The sequence below is a fragment of the Lissotriton vulgaris genome, chromosome 4_1 (genome assembly GCF_964263255.1).
Source record: "Lissotriton vulgaris chromosome 4_1, aLisVul1.2, whole genome shotgun sequence".
NCBI classification, from domain to species: Eukaryota; Metazoa; Chordata; class Amphibia; order Caudata; family Salamandridae; genus Lissotriton; species Lissotriton vulgaris.
The window spans coordinates 688,793,716-688,812,379 of NC_141691.1; the positions used below are offsets into that span (position 1 = coordinate 688,793,716).

The window sequence follows — 18,664 nt, forward strand, 5'->3', positions numbered from 1 at the left end:
TGCGGCGCGTTCTCCCGTCGCATTGCACTCTTCCGACCGCGGCTCGCGGTCTGTCAGCTGTTCCCCTCTCCCTTTCTCCCTCACTGCCGGTGGTCTCGCCAGGCTCCATTCCGCGCTGCTCGCGCCTTCCCTCACCTCAGCTGACTCTCTTCGGCACGCTGCTTCGGAGCTCCTGCAGCTTCCGTCTGGCCCTTCTGCCGATAGTTAGTCGTCCTGCCTCCCATCTGACCCAAGCCCGCCCCGCACACGCCCACTGTGCCTTGCTGTCAATTTAACCCTTTCGGGGCCTTTTTTTTTTTTTGGCTTCTTTTCCACACATAATAATGGAACACGACAGTTCCTCTGAGGAATGTCCTTCCAAGGAAGATTCTGGGTCTTTCAAAAAAAGACTTAAGCAAGTTTACTAATAATTCTGTGGAGCAGGCTGTGGAAATTTCCATGAAACGAATGTAAAAAAGAATGGAGAATTCTATGCTCAGCCTAATGTCCAAGGCTTTGGCCCACTCTGCGGGGGATAGCAGAAAACGTAAGGTGGACCACTCTGCTCCTGTGCATTTTACAAAAAAGTCGTCATTGTTGATGGGCGAGTCTCACTCGCATATGGATGAGGACGTGGTGCCTCCCAGGCCTCCTATCAAGGAGGGGTTTGTTGGTTCTGAGGGCAAGAAATAGCATAAGCCAAAGCACGCAGAGTCACCAATAAAAAAATTGGTTATTTCCACCGTCTTGGACACAGACGATGACATGGCTGATGCTGACGACTTATTTGATGTCCCAAACTTTCTAGTCAGACTCTTTTGCTTTTGAACCCGTTTTTGATTCAGAGGGTCTCCCTATGTTCGACCCCTCCACCATTCGGCACCCCAACTCAACCGAATGGCTCCCCTCTCAACACGTAGGTGAATATATTTCAGCTCGTTTGCGCCTCCCTCTGGAGACTGCTGTGAGGTCTAGGCTCAAATCTGAGTGTCCTAAACCCTCTTTGCCTGAAAAAAACCACCCAAGTTCCCTCCATTGACCAACCCCTCCTCACTTTCTTCTCTAAGTTTGGCAAAGACCCCCGTAAGGGGGTAGACAAGGCGTGATCCTCATGTCAGGACAAAGTGCTGGATATCGTGGGTCCTCTGGCCCGCATTTTGGACATGGCGGAAACTGCCCGTTTGGAAGGTTCTGACCTCTCTGCAGATGACATCTCCATGTGGGCTCAACGGGCTTTCTGTCTCCTAGGCAACGCCAACTCTGCCATTACTCACGAACGTCGTAAAGGACTTATGATCAAGCTGGATCCCAAGCTTGCCAACCTCGCTCCGATGGATCCTGGTCCCAAAGCCAATGGCCTCCTCTTTGGCGATAACTTGGTCCGTGACCTTAGTAGGTTTGTTTCGACTTTTGCCTCCCTCGACAAGGCTCAGCAGTCTATCAAAAAGGTCTTTGCCCCTCGTGTTTTTGGACGTGCCGGACGAGGCAGGGGTCGCTCTTCCGGCCGTCCCTATAACCAAGGCTCCAGAGGCTCCTTCAACTCCTCCCAAGAATACAAGCCTGAGTTCTACCCTCAACGAGGCCGTGGCTTCAGAGGTAGAGGACAGAAAACCTACCGCAATTCCAACTCCAACCAGCAAGGTAAGCCTACCTTCTTCCCCTCCTGTAGGGTGCCGTCTAAAATTGTTTCTGTCAAAATAGCGCACCATCAGTTCAGACCCATGGGTGCTCAACACTGTTCAGGGCTACCTGATAGAGTTCTCTTCTCCTCCTCTTCAGACCTCCTTCCCCCCCCCCCCTAATTTTCTCCTCCCATATGGCTGCTCTAATCTCAAACGAGATTCTTTCTCTTCTCCAAAAACAGGCCATTCAGATTTTTCCTTACAACTCTTCCGGCTTTCTAAGCTCCATTTTTCTTGTCCAAAAGAAAAACAAAAAACTGGGTCCTGTCATCAACTTGAAGTGGTTCAATCACTTTGTGATTTATCGCCACTTCAAGATGGAGACCATTCTCCACTTGCGGGACACTCTACGTCCCAAAGACTGGATGGTTTGTTTGGACCTTCAAGACGCCTATCTCACGGTTCCTATTCACCATTCACATTGGAAGTGTCTTCAGTTTCAATGGTCAGGAGTGACCTACTGTTTTACCTCTCTCCCCTTTGGTCTTTCTTCCGCACCTTGGTGCTTCACAAAACTTTTGAAGCCAGTGGTTGCCTTTCTCCGTTCTCTCGGAATCAGACTTATCATCTACTTGGACGATATTTTGATCCTAAATTCCGACAGACTCTCTCTTCTGTCCGATCTGCGGACAACTCAGTCTCTCCTTCTGGATCTGGGTTTTCAGGTCAACACAGAGAAGTCTTCTTTGACTCCGTCTCAAAACATGGAATTCCTGGGTTTCCTTGTGGACTCGGTGGCCTCTTCCCTCCGCCTGCCCCTTTCCAAAGTTTCCAGAATCAAAGCGGAGATTGCTTCAGTCCTTCAGTCGTCCCTAGTATCCCTCAGGTCCCTAGCCAGGATTGTCGGCCTTCTTTCCTCCTCCATTCAGGCTATATTTCCAGGCCCTCTCCACTATCGTGCTCTTCAACGCCTAAAAATCAGGCATCTTCGCCAAGGCCTTGCCTACGCAGACCTCGTCGCCCTAGATCCAGAGTCCCGCACCAAACTTCAATGGTGGATAGACCAATTAGATGCATGGAACGGGCGCACTATCTTCGCCACTGCCCCAGATCTTGTATTAGAATCCGATGCAAGCCTTTCGGGTTGGGGTGCTCGATGTGGACCAATCTCGACTGGAGGTACATGGTCATCAGAGGAGTCCAGGTTGCACATCAACTGTTTAGAGATGCTTGCAGGTTCCTTTGCGATCCAAAGCCTTTCCAAAGACAGGATCCAATGTTCCATACTCCTTCGCATGGACAATGTTTCTGCGGTCCGCTACATCAACCATCTTGGCGGGACCAGGTCCAAAGCCCAAGCGGATTTAGCGAAAAGTCTGTGGGAATTCTGCCTTGCACATCAGTTCTCCTTAACAGCGGAGTACCTTCCCGGAAATCTCAATTCTGTGGCAGATTGGCACTCAAGGTTTCTCCACGATTCCAGCGACTGGAAGCTTTGTCCCTCTGTTTCCTCTCTCTTTCTCACAAGTGGGGTCCTTTTTCTATAGATCTCTTTGCTTCCCGCCTCAACTGTCAATTACCCCAGTTCTTCAGTTGGCGGCCGGACCCTCTGGCTTTAGCTACGGATGCTTTCCTACAGGATTGGTCTCTTCACCTCAATTATGCTTTCCCCCCTTTTCTCATGATCAACAGAGTTCTGTCTCAAGTTCGCCGCCAGTCCACTTCCCTGGTGCTAGTTGCTCCCTTTTGGCAAGCTCAGATCTGGTTCCCCTCCTTGCTGGAGATGGCAATAGACTTTCCTGTTCTCCTTCCTTCCTTCGACGATCTTCTCCTTAATCCCCAGGGCCTTCGTCACAATCTTATTCTGGACAACTCTTTGACCCTGTCGGCCTGGAAAGTTTCCGGCCTCCCTCTTCTAACGTCCTCCTTTCGCAAGAGGCTACTCTCTTCATCAACCAGGCCTGGGCTCCGGGAACTTCCAAAGCATACAAATCCGCTTGGTCTCTTTGGGCAAGCTGGTGTTTGGAGAGGGATATCGATCCCCTTTCAGCCCCTCTAAATTTCATCATCAATTTTCTGGCTTCTGAGGCCAGTGCCGGTAAGGCCTACCGTACCGTTAACCTGTAATGCTCAGCAATTTCTCTTAATCATGTCCAGATAGATGGCAAGCCAGTTGGCGCTCATCCTCTTATCTGTCGCCTCCTCAAGGGAGTTCGATGTGCAAAACCTCCGTTGGCTAAGTATTCTTTTTTATGGGATGTTTCTGTAGTCCTTAAACTGTTTACGAATTGGCCTGCTAACTCTGCTTTATCTCTCAAAATGTTATCTGCTAAATTAACCATGTTACTTTGTTTGATATCGATTAAAAGAGTTTCTGATGTTAGAGCTTTAGATGTTTCTTCCAGACAATTCTCTCCTACAGGTGTTTTGTTCCATATTCGCAGAAGAACTAAGACTAATTTAGATTCTGTGTTTTACCCTTACTTCCCTGATCAACCACAGGTATGTGTGGGACAGTGTTTGAAAGTATATGAGCAAAGGACAGCTGATCTCAGGGCGTCATCTTGTTCCCAACTCCTTATCTCCGTTCGCAAACCCCACCTTCCTGTCTCTTCTCCTACCCTCGCCCGGTGGGTTCGTTTGGTCATGTCTCTTGCCGGTATCGACGTCTCCGTTTTCGGAGCGCATTCGGGCAGGGGAACCATGGCCTCTAAGGCCTTTTGGTCCGGCTCCCGCCTGGAAGACATCCTGAGATCAGCAGATTGGTCCAATGACAGTGTTTTTCGCATGTTCTACTGTAAACCTGTTCATTCTGTTGCTTCTGATGTCATTAATATGCTTTAAACTAGCATAATAGGAGCCTCCGGTCTTGCCATAAAATGTAGATTTTCCTAGTTATTATGACAGAAAGTCTTAATTTTATTAAGGACACGGAGGCGAGTATTATCCCCCCGCTACACTACTAACATGTGTTCTCGCTCCCTACAGCGAATCCGGCCTTGCCACCTGCTTCATCATAGGAGGTCTTCTCTCCACCGACTCCGTGCCTCTCCACCTTGGACTTCTTCGGACCTCTCCACGCCGTCTCCAGTTGTTCCTATCGGACTTTGCCCTTGGCTCACTGTGGTTCAAGATATCTGCTCCTGGACTTTGTTGTTTTAGCTATTTTTCCATTGTTTTCTAATGTTATCTGATCTTCTCGCAGCGAAAAGAGGAAGCTGCGCAGTCAGTATGTCTTCTTTTCTGTTTACACGGTGCTGATTGGCTAATGTACTAACGTTTTTTCTCGTTCCCATGGCCCAGTTCTCGCCTGGCCCTCTGGGAACTGTAGTTTTTCACCTATTTGGCTGCTATTGTAATAAATGCAAGATTAGAATGCATAATACTCGCCTTTAATAAAATTAAGACTTTCCGTCATAATAACTAGGAAAATCTACATTAATGTGCATAACAGACTACACTGAAGAAGAAGAAGCTTGCCTGTGTTCTACTAACTAGTAATTAGAGTGAGGATCTAAAATGGCCGCTAACTGAAAATCTTTAGTGCGCATGCGTCTACTGCATCTACGTAGTATGACGTACTTTCGCTTGGAGGGAATTTCTTGCACTTGTGCAGTTGCCAACAAGATGGCTGCCTTGAAAGTCACATGCTTGGCATCTGCTTTGCTGGAAACTGTAACAAGTTATTTTACTAATGCGGGTAAAGTATTAATAAGTTAATGGGGTAAGAATAGAGATAGGTGGTATACAGTGCAACCATTTATTCTTGAAAATAACATCTGTCTTTCTGACTTTATTACTAGTGAGCCTTTGGGCCTCTTGAGTATGACAGAAGTAAGCAGAATCATGTGACTGAAATGTTCATCTGCGCATGCCTATTAAGAGTGAATCCAGAACGATGACTACAAACTTGAATACAAGCCAAGGCCACCGAGTGTCCTGACCTGGGATCCAAGTGGTGAAGAGTTCACCAGGATGGCAGAATCTGTGAAAGCTAATATAAATGATGCATAAATAATGTGAAAGCGGGTGGGAATTAAAGTTTGAATAAATAATTAAGGGGATGTGTTTATTAACAAAGGGCTAACTGAAAAGAGTGATCTGTATGCATGGTTTGATGATCACCTCCCCTTGCCTGTCCAAAGTTAGGAGTTACATGATATTGAAAATTTTTGGGAAGGTACATGAATATTGTAGGGTATAATTGAGGTAGTTTTTTGTTAGTTAGAGAGGAGAGTTTGCTGAATGCTGCAGAGCTCAGGATGCTGTTGGAGTGATGAGAGAAGCTGATGAAGAATCGAATGCAGAGCTACTTTATTTTAAATTAAATTAGCTTAGAAGAGGAGGAAGAGAGTGTCAGAGAGGGTTGCTACACACGCAAGCTCCAGTGGTAGAGAGGTCATCTGTCCTGTCCTGATTCCTGTCCTGAAGCCATTGTTTGCCAGGACTTTCCTTGGGGACCCTTCCTAGCCCCTTGGCCAGGGGGTTGATTTTCACACCATACTTGGTAAATATAACTATATGTCTGTTTATGTCCCTTAGGGGCATATTACCAAGCAATAGCGATAATTATCGCTATTGCTTTGTTAGCGTGAAAAAATTATCGCCGAGCTGCGGCGATTTTCATCGCAGATAAACCTTGGTATTACCAAGGTTTATCGCAAATTCGATAAAAATCGGCCGCAATGCATGAATAACGCTGAAAAGCCAGCGATATTCATGCATTAGCGAGCTAATGCTCTTAGCCATGTTATCCACCTCCCACTGGATAACATGGCTAAGAACTGCTCAGGGCAGGTGTTAGCTTTTGGAGATATTCACGCTTAGCGCGATTATCTCCAAAAGTTGGTAATAGGAGATAGTGATGTTAGCGACTGTTTCCAGTCGCTAACATCTTGGCACACCCACTTTGCATGTCATTAGTGATAAATATCACTGACATGCAAAGTGGGGCCCAAGATGGTCGCTATCTCCTACTAGCTGTCGCTAACTGGTGTTAGCGACAGCTAGGTAATAGGGAGATAATTTTATCTCCGCTTTCTTGGCTTTTAAAGCCAAAAAAGGGGAGATAAACCCCCTTGATTATATGCCCCACAGTTCTTTTCTCTCTATCCTCTCCTTTCCATGCATAGTCTTTGCATAGTATAAATGAATGCATTTGATGATTGATTTATTGAATCCTCCTATGAGGAGATGGAGACTGTTCTGTAATTTGTAAGTGGTTCACATGAAATTATTCTTAGATAAAGATTTAAAACACATCCCGACTCTGTGATCATTCAATATTGATAAGTAAATTGATTTATGTCATTTCACCATCAACTAGTTCAACTAATGGTCCATCGACCAGAGGAAAGAACTTTTTGATCAGTGAAAGATTAGTTAGGAACCAGAGGTAACTAATCATGATATGGTAAGAGATTTAAACATGACCCCAGCGGTTATTGCCAGGTTGTTGTGAATGCATGTATGGGCCCAGGTGAGTAAATGGTGTTGGATTATCTGTTGCTAGCAAGCCACTGGATCAGTTTTCTGGTAGCAAAGCTATTGTTATTATTGACTAGATTGGTGATTAGTATGGATTATTGATGTTGATTATTAATTTATGTTTATGTTTAACAAAAGCGTTTGCGTTTTATTTTAAGTTGTCCAGATTTCCCGGGAAATTGAATAGCGGGTGGCGATAGAAACCACTTTGCAGTGAGGTTACTTTTCTGTTGGAATAGCACTGAAAAGCTATACAAGGATGGAAGTGTTAAATTAGGGGCTATTTCATAATTAAAGGTAGAGTCATTGATAGCAGAGAGTTCGCTGTTAAAGCTTTGGTCTTATATCACCTAGTAAGGGTAACACCCAAGGAGTAGCAAGTTCTTCCAAGCTTGATTGAAGGGTAAACAGAAAGTTTTACTCACAGTGCATGAAAAGTAAACGGAAGGTCTTACTCAAAGAAAGTGAGCGGAAGGTTTTACTTGCAGTTGAAAGAATTAATTTATCCTTTGATTTAGTGGAACAGATGGAGTAGCAAATGTCTTTATGTTGTTACTGAAGGATTTTAATTGAAAGAAAAGTAGAGAAAGAAGTTTCTTGTAATTACCTTGTAAATAGAGGGTCATCGCCGGAGTAGTACTGACGTCACAGTGAGCCGCGCTGGGATATGTGGACACAGCGGGTGTGTGTCTGACGTGGATCTGTAAAGGAGGGGGTCAGTAGTAAGGAGCAGGACTGACGGCATCTGAAAGGCCAGGCTAGCATTGGTTAGACCACAAGCGTGACCTGAAGTTTTATTGGAAGCTTGAGTGAAGGCTGAATTTAGATTGGCTAGCAGAAATTTGTGTGCCTGATTCTCATTTGTCGTTTGGTACAATTTGACTAAACAGGAAGTTAGAAGTTTTGCAGATTATTGAACTACCTATTGAGTGCCCAAATGTACAGAGAAAGGAGAAACATGTAATTTATAAAGAAAAGTAAAAGTTTCTTTAGGAAAGATAAACATGTTTTGACTAGAGAGGGAATTCCTATTCCACCACCAAAAATACCTGCTTCATTTATGATGATGGAGAGAGGTAATCATACATGTGTATGGATGGAGAATTAGATGGAGTATACAAAAGATGATGGTGTTTTAGCTTTTCCAGAGCATAGTACCTTTAATGGAAGATTTTTACAGAATTTGAGGATGCAGGTGTATGAATTAGAACCAAGACCTACATTAACTCAATATGAGGCATTAGAAGTATGGGAAACTGAGTCATTTGAAAGAGAGAAATGTAAAAGAGGAAAGTTTACAGGATTCTACAGAAGACGTATGAATGGGATGCGTGAAGAACAGATGAAACAGTGGAGAAGAGCAATGGTATCAGAAGGATTATGTCAAGTATTAATGGCTAATGAGCAAACAGGGAGTAAATGTAAAGAGAAATTGAAACACTTAAGTACGACAGAGTATGGAGAATCAAAAGATTAATTATTGGAAGATATTTTAACTAAAAACCCTCCACCGTAACAAGAAGGACCAAATAAAATTACCCCAAGTGCACCAGTATTAGGACCACCTTTAATTCCACAGGTATTACATGAGCAGTATGATAAAGAAAGGGAATCATTGAACAAAAATATAGATGAACTAATACAGAAAATAAGTCAGCTAAATGTAAATCCTGAAGCATTGACAATACCCGTAACTATAAGTCCTGTTGTCCCGTTGTATGGAGACAAGGTAATTTGTCCAAAGTCACAATTTGCAGCGAAGAACTCCAGAAAAGAAACTATAATTACTGATGACCAAACCAGTGAGTTTTATTCCATAATTTCATTAATGGATCTGCCAATAAGCGACTCAGTGAGTAAAACTCCAAAGAGAGCTATGCCTAGTAGTTCAATAGAAGGAAGGCCAGTAACATCCTCTGGAGTCTGAAGTGCCACAGCAGTAACTCCATAAGATTTAGAAAGATGAGCACAAGGAATAAAAAAAGCAGAGTTCACCTCCTAAAATATTAGATATTTACAAACTAAAAGTAGAATTGGAAGAAAATATAGCTGGAAATGTGGGAATAGGTAAACACCTACAATGAAGAAGAATTGTATGCAGGAGTATAACTAGAAATGCGAGATTGTTTAATGAGAAGTTAACTGATCTTTCATCTGAGATTGGAATAGACATAGGGAGATCGAAAGTATTAATAAAAGCCATATCAAGTGGCAACGATGGTACGATCATTTTTCGAATCTATACTGCGGTGATCCAGATGTCCAGCTCTCCCAGACTGAGACCCTCCCATCTACCCTCTGGCCTCTCATACCATCTGAACTCTTTGACATCCACGAGGTAGTTTTGGCAATAGAGAGTATAGCTCCCGGAAAGGCTGCGGGGGCCCGATGGCCTTCCCGGTGATTTACTTCTGTATGATCCAACACCTTGGGCTCATTTTATTTTGCTCCTCATGAACCTTATTGCCAGGGGACATGATTTCCCTGATTCATGGAAGGATGCAGTGGTAGTGACAATCTACAAAAAGGGGAATAGGGAGGACCCTGCCAACTACCGGCCGATTAGTTTAATCGACGTGATACAGAAGGTGGTTGGCAGGGTGCTCCTTATGAGGATAAGGTCCTGGATGGAGGATGGGAACATCCTCTCACACTTCCAAGCAGGCTTCAGACAGAAGGTGGGCACAATGGATCAGGTGTTGAGATTCTCCATGATCCACTGGAAAACAGTGGTCATTGGGAAAGGAAGCCTATACCTGGCCTTCATTGACCTGAAGACCGCGTTTGACCTCGTCGCACGTGCCAAGCTCTGGCAAGTGTTGCACGAACTGGGCATTCCCCCTCTGATCCTAGACTTTGTCAAACGCCTCCATGTGGGAAACTACACCAGAATTGAGTGGGGCTCACAGGGGCAATTGACGGAGAGGGTCGTGGTGAATAGGGGGGTAAGCCAGGGTTAGGATTTTTCTCAATTTAGTAGTAGTAAAGTTAGGACTCCTAACTTTACAACTACTAAATTGAGAAAAATCGTAATTTTAAGACTTTTGGTATTCACAGAAGGCATTTAGGCGTCCTAAAGTTAGTAGTCCTAACTTTACTACTACTAAGTTGAGAAAAATCATAATTTTAAGACTTTCGGTATTCACAGAAGGCATTTAGGCGTCCTAAAGTTAGTAGTCCTAACTTTACTACTACTAAATTGAGAAAAATCCTAATTTTAAGACTTTCGGTATTCACAGAAGGCATTTAGGCGTCCTAAAGTTAGTAGTCCTAACTTTACTACTACTAAATTGAGAAAAATCCTAATTTTAAGACTTTCGGTATTCACAGAAGGCATTTAGGAGTCCTAAAGTTAGTAGTCCTAACTTCTGTGAATACCGAAATGAGTAAGTTCATTCTGTGAATACCAAAAGTAGTAAGTGCATTCTGTGAATGCCAAAAGTAGTAAGTTCATTCTGTGAATCGGGCCCATTGTTTTTATCACTATACAATTTTAATGTTTTTATAGTATACATATTTATAATGAAAATGTGTTGATTCATTTATTTATCAAGCTGTATGGCACAATGATTTTTGAAAATTATGACCGCTGGATGTACATGCTTTTATGATAATTTTTTATCGAATAAAGTACATACATACCTACCATATCAAGTGGATTTTTCAGACAAAGATTTAGAAAATATGAATGTGTCTGGAATGAAGTTACAAGTGAAAGAGTTGCTGAATATTTTACAGCTTGCACCACTCACCACAGGAAGGTGTAATCAAAATTTCCATATTGAAGGGTCTGCGTGAACCCCTCAAGGCTCGAGCCCCTTCCCCTCCTAAAGTCAGTTGTTGACACCATGGAGAGCTAAAAAAATACCACCCCTCGCAGGGCAGGAAGTAGCTGGACAGCTACATCTGCTGTACAAAGGCTTCCAGAGAAAGCACTTTAGTGAACAATCAATTATTGAAACTCTGTCTATGAAGCATCTGGGAGTGAGGGGGGTCCAACTACGTCAGCAGCTAAAGGTTTTTAAAAAAAATGGTTGGGAGAAAACAACAATAAGACCATATGCTCAGGTGTCCTCCACACTCAACCCTCCCACAGAGGCGGGTATATTCGCCTGAGGATAACAATGTACTGGAGCGAAAGCGACAATGCACTGGAAAACCCAAAGGGTTTGGTCTTTTATATAAACTCAACGCATTTGTTTTTGTGAATCTAAAGTATAACTCTGACCTCTAAAGTATAAGCTCCGACCTAGATTGCAAGAGAGCTAAGTGCGAGACAGGCGCATGTGCTATGCACATTCAAACAACGCCCGAGTAAAATCAGTGGCTGAAGAGGTCGCGAGATTGCGCAAGCCCATTACTCGTACCAATAAGGGGACGTATAAAGACACAAAACGGCAATTGCTGCACAAAAATGCGGGATCGGTCTATTTAATTAAATAATGAGATATTGTTAAGCCAATCAGCAAGGGTATAAGAGAGGACTCAATACCTTCCTCGGTACCTCCCACACTGTTCGTAGACTGCGACGAGGTACCGACGGAAAGGTGAGTCCCGATCACTACTTTTCAGTATACATGCAGCGCTTGGTGTGGCCATTGTGCTCCAGCCAGCTTCTAAACTTCATTTTTGCTCTGACCTTTTGGCTTTTTTTATACAGAATTAGCTTTGAAATTTATCAGCTTGGGCAGAAAAATGTATTGTGCATCATTATTAGTAGTACCATCAACTACTGAAGTAAGATCAATATCAGTATTTTGCTGATGATCTTTCAACAAATATTTGATTGTCACAAATATGGTTTAGACATCTCCAAAAAATTTCGGATTTAAATTATTTGTGTAGGAACATTCCAACAAATCCCTACTCATTCCAATTTTGATTGTACCCAAACAGTTTGGTACAATTAAACTTTGGTTCAACTGAGTTAATTTCTTCAATGGACGCCAGTCTGCACCCGCTGTTGATTGTGAATGACATAGTCTGTGGTCTATAAAGATAGGGGTTCTTTTATGTGAATTTGTTTTATGTGAGTTTACTAGGGGCATTTAAGTTCCAATATACAATTACTCTTTTGTCCCCCTATGTTTCTTCTCACTACCAGAGCGGGGCCTCAGCCACCAAGCAGTTGCCGGGTGAGATGAGGCTTACCCCCACAAAAAGCTGGGTGAGTACTTCTCAATTGTTAAAATTATGATTCCCTATAGCAGTACCCTGTGACAAATGGGATAAGTCGAAAACAATGTATGAACGACTAATTTGACATGAATAACCTCAGTTTTTTAAAATTTTGGATAACATTCCTCTTTTTTGCAGGGATGAAGAAATAGTTTTTGAACTACACACACATGGGATACATGTCTGGTAGGCTTGAAACCAACCACTAATCTATTCTTCTATTGAAATGTATTAACGCTGTATTACTTTTTGACTTATAAACTTCCTCTGCAGTAGCACATTTCACTTATAAGGTCCTGAAGAAAGCCGGGTCAATTGTCCAAACGGCTGAAACATGTCGACCTCACTTTTAGCCAAAAGATAGTTCAATTTATTCCAAACTATCAGGCGGTTTTTAACATATGGCATTAGGACAATTCCCAATAAACATATTTTTTGTCCTTCTAGTCATTTTTATCACACTCACATTTATCACTTGCACTGCATTCCATTAGTCCTCACATACCTTGAACAAACACAGTGGCTGAAATGTTCAGAGAGTAGGAGGCCTAGTACTTCTGTACATTAGCCTTTATACCATCTTGGCTATAGATGGCCCCTCTCTCTTGGTTTTCCAGATGACGAAGTTCCGCCAAATGGGTGGGCTGATGGAAACCATACTTCAGCCCGGGATTGGACAAGTTATGTAAAACTGGTGAACTGTAGTTGCTCCAATATTGGTGGTGCTTGTGTCACACCTAGTAGACCGTTTTTCTCCCTTTAGTCAGTCAGGTTTGCATTTAGGGGTATGGAGTAAAACTTGTCTTTAAATATTGCCCCCTAGGCCCCCACCACCTTTTCTGTTGTCAGTTTCAGTATGTAGACACAATGAAAACCTACTTCAGTAACTGAGGGGGTTAAGTACCACCATTTACCTTTAACATATGGAATTTCATGTAGCATGTTGTAAAGTTTATTTTATAGAACAGGAAAACTGCAATATTATTATTCTAATACAGATGTAGTATTTACAGAAATTCCTATTCGAAGGAATATGAATCTAATACGCAGTAGTTTAGATGCACAGTTTATGGGTGAATGTTTCCTAACTTTGAAGTCATTAGATATAGAAAAGGCTCATAAAAGCAATCTAACATGTTCATTATGTGCATAAGAAAAAGTGTTTTTAAATTTACTCGAAGAAAGGAGACATGATGTCCAAAGAACGCTGCTTAACAGAAACACCATATTCCACCATGGCTGAGAAAGAGGGAACTTATACAGCTGGCAAGGCTCATGCTGCGATGTCCCTAAACTTTGTGAAGACAGGGAAAACATGTCTCTATAGATTGAAGACAGATTATAATAAGATATTTATTGGTTGCAGTGAATGTGAACATAACTTCCTAATTTTGGGAGGTTGGGGACTAAAAGGGGGAACTGATCCAGCATTTCCTGGAGTTTACTTCATGTTTGGGAATAAAGCTTATTATAAGCTGCCTGCACGGTGGTACGGGAGTTGCTATTTCAGAATAAATTTCCGCAAATCTATCATGTGAAGAGAATCACTGGAAGCAATGAAATTACTAATGAACTAACACGAAGAAAGAGAGCTAGTTTTTCTGAAATAATAGATGATATATTTAGTGCATTGATACCTTCAGTGGGAGTTGTTCTACATTCACACAGAATCTGTCAGTTGTCAACAGTAGCTGATTGTCTTTCGGCTGATACTGCTTAAGGTCTCCTGATGATTAATACAGAAATGGTTGCAATTAGTTCTATGGTTTTACAGAATCGTCTTGCGTATGACATATTATTGGCTGAAGAGGGCGGAGTCTGTAAAATGTTAAAAAGTGCAACATTTTTGCACTTACATACCGGATAAAAGTACAGAAATTAAAGGATATATAAAGAATATTACAAAAATGCATGAAACATTAAAAGTACTGGAGGTTGACAGTGTATGGGAAAGACTAACAAAAAGCAGTTCTTCAGTAGGAACTTGGTTTACTAATATAGGGAAAAGTTTCCTTGGACAAATAGTATTTCCCTTAGTAGGTATAGCAATAATAGTTTTGTCGATATTATTTTGGTGTAAGTGTTGCACTAATAAATTGCGAAGAAAGATATATGAAATAAATGGAAAGCGATTCAAAATAAAACAGCATTAAGAAATACAATTAGAGGAAATGAAGGAAAAGATATATATGACAGGATGAGAGAAATAAAGAATAAAGATAAAAGCAAAAATGAAGAAGGAAAAGAAAGTGAAACATGCTAAAGTTGGCATTTGATTAGGGATGAGTAATTTTGTGATGGCTTAAATTGCCATCAGAGAGGGGGTTTATGGAGCACGGGCTCGTAGAAAAGAGACTTGATCGTACGCAATCCTCTCATGTAACTTTTTACCATTTATTAACCTCGTACTGTGTAAATTAATATGCACAACAGACTACACTGAAGAAGAAGAAGCTTGCCTGTGTGTTTTACTAACCAGTAATTTGCGTGAGATTCTAAAATGGCCGCTAAATGAAAATCTTTAGTGTGCATGTGTCTACTGCATCTACGTAGTATGACGTACTTTCGCTTGGAGGAAATTTCTTGCGCTTGCACAGTTGCCAACAAGATGACTGCTTTGAAACTCACATGCTTGGCACCTGATTTGTTGGAAACTAAAACAAGGTATTTTACTAATGCTAATGCAGGGAAAGTATTAATACGTTAAAGGGGTTAGGATAGAGATTGGTGGTATACAGTGAAACCATTTATTTGTGAAAATAACAACTGTCTTTCTGACTTTATTACTAGTGAGCCTTTGGGCTTCTTGCGTATGACAGAAGTAAGCAGAATCATGTGACTGAAATGTTCATCTGCACGTGCCTATTGACAGTGAATCGGGAACGATGACTACAAACTTGAATACAAGGCAAGGCCCCTGAGTGTCCTGGCCTGGGAACCAAGTGGTGAAGAGTTTACCAGGATGGCTATTAGCTATTATAAATGTTGCAAACATAATGTGAATGTGGGTGGTAAATGAAGTTTGAATAAAGAATTAAGGGGGTCAGTTTATTAACAAAGGGCTAACTGAAAAGAGTGATATGTAAGCATGGTGTGATGATCCCCTCCCCTTGCCTGTCCAATCATAGTTAGGAGTTTCATGATATTGAGACATTTTTGGGAGCTACAAGAATATTGCAGGGTGTAATTGAGGTAGTTCTTAGTTAGAGAGGAGAGTTTGCTGAATGCTGCAGATCTCGGTAAGAGTGACGAGAGAAGCTGAAGAAGAATTGAATGCACAGCTACTTTATTTTTAATTAAATTAATTTAGAGGAAGATCGCGGAAGAATCTCGCGGAGGAAGAGAGTGTCAGAGAGAGTGCTACGCAAGCGTCAGTAGTAGAGAGGTTCTCTGTCCAGTCCTGATTCATTTCCTGGAGCCCTTGGTCGCCAGACCTTTCCTTGGGGACCCTTCCCAACCCCTTGGTAAGGGGATTGGTTTTCACACCATGCTGGGTAAATATAACTATACTAGCAGCCCGTCCCGACGTTGTCCAGGTATGAAGAGTTGAGTGGGTGACAGCTCACGCTAGAGACGCTGCGCATGTGGGAAAGTGCAGTCAGTTTCAAGGTTAGTGCACCAGCCGCCGCTTGATGCTGGCTCCAGCCCTGGTTGATGTTGGGCGCCGTGTGTATATTTGTTTATGCAGAAAGTTGAGTGACAGCCCTCAGTAGACGCTGCAGTGATTGTCCCCGCAGGCACACTCAGTGGCGTGTGCCCCCGCTTGAGGCCCAGCTCCAGCGGCGACCGTATTACCATGCGAATTATGTGACCCTTGAAAGTTATTTCCCTATATTATTATTTTTTAGGACCCTCATGGCATAAAGGCAGGAACGTAACGGCAGTTTAGTAAAGCACCGACGGCATTCGGCCCCAGTCTGTTTGACACGCACCCAGCACAAGGCACACACTGCATTCGGCCCCAGTATGTGTGACATGCCCCCAGCACAACGTGCAGGACACACAAGTGAGTAGAGCGAACAGTTACTTAACACGCCTCCAGCTGAACGTAGACGCCCATTGAACGCATGCGCCCAGATGTGCGATTGGCATCATAATTTCAGAATGTGGCGCGATTGCTGGCGGCCGATTGCCGCGCCCATTGGCCACGGACCTTGCTCCCGTGCAATTCCGCAGTTGCCGCTCCCATTGTCGTTTGTCACAACCCTGGTACCCGCGCAATTGCGTAATTAGCGCCCCTCCAGCTGAACTCAGACGCCCATTGAACACTCTTGCTCCCGTGCATTTCCGCGCCCATTGGCCACACCCCTTGCTTCCGTGTAATTGCGCAATTGTCGCGCCCATTGTCATTAGTCACACCCCAGCGCACGCCCCCAGCCTTTGTCACGCCCCCAGCACAACGCACACGTTTAAGGAACGCTTTTTTTTGTTGTCATGCCCGCCCCGCCCACACACTCGCCCACAAGGGACTACTTTGCTGGCAAGGTTCTTTTACCTTTCAAATGTATATGGTGGCCAACTGTATAGCCAATATCCTTCTGCTGCATCTTCCCTTTCCAATGATGTATTGGGTGTTGTGGTTACTGAGATTACCCGCCTCAAAGGTTAGGGCTCTCTCTTTATAATATTAGTATAGATATAGATGTCTGTTTATGTGGCTATGTCCTTTTCTCTCTATCTTCTCCTTCCCATGCATAGTCATTGCGTAGTATAAATGAATGCATTTGATGATTGATTTATGGAATCTTCCTATGAGGAGACGGAGACTGTTCTGTACTTTGTAAGTGGTTCACATGAAATTATTCTTAGATAAAGATTTAAACACTTCCTGACTCTGTGATAATTTATTTATAAGTAAATTGATTTATGTCATCTCACCATCAACTAGTTCAACTAATGGTCCATCAACCAGAGGAAAGAACTTTTTGATCAGTGAAAGATTAGTTAGGAACCAGAGGTAACTAATCTTGATATGGTGAGAGATGTAAACATGTCCCCATCGGTTATTGCCAGGTTGTTGTGAATGCGTGTATGGACCCAGGTGAGTATAGGGTGTTGGATTACCTGTTGCTGCTAAGCCGCTGAATGACTACGTTCAAATATGGATGGTTACATTAGCGTTATCAATGTATGCCACTGCTGAATTCAGGCCTTTGTTAATATTATCAGTGCGGCAAATCCAGCGGTTTTCCTTGAACATCAAAACTTGGTCAACATTGAGTTTTCTTATGCATGGTTTCACTACCTAAATTACCCACTATGTCAAGTCTTTTTCGGAATGTTTGAACCTTGTATAGTGCTTCACCAAGGGGGAATTCTCAACTTTGCAATGTATTCTCGATTGGTGTTGCAGGATTCATCTTTTTACCTTTTGGATTATTTTGCCAATATAATGTAGTCCACAAGGACACATAATACAATATACTACATTAGTAGTATTGTAATTGGAGAATTGCCTTAGCGTGACCTGTTGATGACTGATCTGAAAAGTATTAATGGTTTTGTTGTATTGCATGCTGCACACATGTTACATCTATAGTGTCTAACTACAGGTGACAATTGGAACATGTTATTCACAGTAGCTGAATTGGGAGCTTTATGGGCATGGACTAGACATTCTCTGAGGGTTGACTCTCTTTTGAATGCAAACAAGGGTTTTTGCTCAAATTCAGGTAGACTTTTGAGCAGTGTCTAATACTTTTAGGATTCTTCTTGATTTTATTTGAATGAGTTTCGAAAGTAGTGACGCATACTAGGTGCGGTTGCCCCGACGGTGTCCTCACTTCCAATAGACACTCTTGGTTATTTTGCCAGGCTCGTTTAAGTGATCGTTTTAGAAGCCTTGCTGAGTAGCCACGAGATTTAAGTTTCTCTTTTCGTTTTTTAGCTTCATAGAAGTAATCATCTTTTTTACTGCAGTTTCTGCATAAATGCAGAAACTGACCTAAAGGTAATCCGTGTTTCAGTGCCTGTGGGTAGTGGCTGTTATATGGAAGCAATGTGTTCCTAGCCATTGGTTTGGTAAAAATTAATGTGTAAAGGTGATTCTTTTCATCAACCTTCAATGTTACATCTAAGAAATTCTTTTGATGTTGATCAAAAACCATCGTGAACTTCAGGTTAGTATTGAGGAAGTTAACCCAAGTGTGAAAGTCGTTGAGACTATGTTATGCAGACTCTACTGCTTCAACCGCCCGACTCTCAGATAAACTTCACACACTTTTATGGGACTTCATCTGGACTGGAAATTGTGCGAGGATGGCCAAGACTCATGCCTACTTGCCGGTACAAGTGAGCAGCCTTGGGATTCCAAACCTATGCTTTTAATTACCAAGCTGGGCAAATGCGCTACATGGTGGAGTGGTCCTGCGCCTTAACGTAAAACACTTTTGTTTTAT

The 18,664-nt window shown here is 42.6% G+C and overlaps 1 pseudogene; it reads left to right on the forward strand.

Annotated features, from left to right (window-relative positions):
• The first annotated feature begins 835 nt into the window (after positions 1–835).
• On the forward strand, positions 836–12,418 carry LOC147722451 (uncharacterized; annotated as a pseudogene).
• Positions 12,419–18,664: the final 6,246 nt, after the last annotated feature.